Source organism: Oncorhynchus gorbuscha, linkage group LG14 (genome assembly GCF_021184085.1).
Source record: "Oncorhynchus gorbuscha isolate QuinsamMale2020 ecotype Even-year linkage group LG14, OgorEven_v1.0, whole genome shotgun sequence".
NCBI classification, from domain to species: domain Eukaryota; kingdom Metazoa; phylum Chordata; class Actinopteri; order Salmoniformes; family Salmonidae; genus Oncorhynchus; species Oncorhynchus gorbuscha.
The window spans coordinates 17,253,189-17,255,061 of NC_060186.1; the positions used below are offsets into that span (position 1 = coordinate 17,253,189).

The 1,873-nt window shown below is 39.9% G+C and overlaps 1 protein-coding gene across 1 annotated transcript in view; it reads left to right on the forward strand.

Moving 5' to 3' along the window:
- Positions 1 to 585: 585 nt before the first annotated feature.
- Positions 586 to 1,873, forward strand: part of LOC123994564 (protein kinase C theta type-like) — a 27,231-nt gene continuing 25,943 nt past the window's right edge. Inside the window, exon 1 of the mRNA XM_046297310.1 lies at positions 586 to 721. The gene's annotated coding sequence lies outside the window, so the exon portion shown is untranslated. The remainder of the gene's footprint in view (positions 722 to 1,873) is intronic.

Below are 1,873 nucleotides of genomic sequence, written 5' to 3' on the forward strand. Positions count from 1 at the left end.
TAGCCTACCCCTGGTTTTCGGGAATTTTACTATCCAATTATAAACTGATCAGACCCATAATGTTATCTATTTTATTTATTTTGCTCCTTTGCACCCCATTACCTCTACTTGTACACTCATCTTCTGCACATCTATCACTCCAGCGTTTAATTGCTAATTATTTCGCCACTATGGCATATTTATTGCCTTACCTCCGTTATCCTACCTTATTTGCACACACTGTATATATACTTTTTCTATTGTGTTATTGACTGTTTGTTTATTCCATGTGTAACTCTGTGTTGTTGTTGTTTGTGTTGCACTGTGTTGCTTTATCTTGGCCAGGTCGCAGTTGTAAATGAGAACTTGTTTTCAACTAACCTACCCGGTTAAATAAAGGTGAAATATATATATATATATTTAAATGCGTTGTGGAGATCCATTCCAGCCAACCCGTGCTTTGCACACCAGTAATACTACTTCACTCCACATGAGGGCACCATTGAATCCTTCATTAATTGATCAGATTTATAGTAAAGGGGCGTTACCTTGATGTCTGCGGTAGTGCTGCTGGTGCTAAAATAGAGGTGCACTTATTCTGATAGGTTATCATTGGTGCCTCCACAAGGCCACTTCGACACAGTTATTACAAAACTCTGAAGCAGCAAGAAGGACATTAGCTTTAAATGAACCGAAACACCAAAGAAGTTGTGTTTTGGAGTTTGGAGTTTGACTTTTAAAGGTAGGCATGAATGTTTTTTATTATGCCTATTCATCATTTGCATTTTGACTAATTTCCAGTCTGTAATAGAAGAACATTGTATATTACTAGCTATGCCTATTTATTTTTTATTTATTTGGGTATTTTGATCATTCCACTCGTCTGAAATATAGACTACTGCATAAATTAAAAGACCATTTCAAGTCTAAATCCCGATTGGCATGCACTTATAACCTTCCCACCCAGGCACCAACTTGGGCACCAACTCAATCTCTCTCCTTTGAAAACACACCATAGACTTCAAAAGAAGGTAGGCCTATGGTCAACAATAGAGAAAGATGAATGAAATATGAACCACATGCTGCATCGTAGCCTAATATGCATATGTGTGGAGTAGCGTTAGTTAGAATTAGTAGCTTACCATGGACACTTATTTGCTGATATAATTGTCGTGTTTCATGTGAGTTAAGTAGTTGTACTTATGGACAAAGCTTCTGTTGTTTTCACTTGTACCCCATTGATGTGATCACTCCATGTTATTATGACGCACACCTCAAGCCTTGACGCTACACTCTTAGAAACAAGGGTTCCACAAGGTTATTTGGCTGTCCCCATTGCAAAACCTTATTTGGTTCCAGTTAGAACCATTTTGGTTCCAGGTAGAACTATTGTTCGGTTCCATGTAGAACCCTCTCTGTAAAGGGTTCTACATGAAACTCAAAAAGGTTCTTCAAATGGTTTTCCTATGGGGACAGCCGCAGAACCCTTTTAGGTTCTAGATAGCACCTTGTTGTAATTCCTTTCAAAGGGATTTTGTGGAAACAGAGGCCAATCACTTTGCTCTTATTTTCCCCTTTGGTCTCATAACACTCTACCCACCAGCCACTAGTGCCATCACATGTTCGAGGACCTCTGCAGATGTCACACACATGAGTCCTTGTCAATTACAACAAAGGGAAGTTCTTCAAAGACTACACACACACACACACACACACACACACACACACACACACACACACACACACACACACACACACACACACACACACACACACACACACACACACACACACACACACACACACACACACACACCTCTATGATGGTGGAGCCTACAGAAGAAGGTTTGATGGGAGGCTCTTTGACCCTCATGAAAGGTCCACTAAAGGTCAA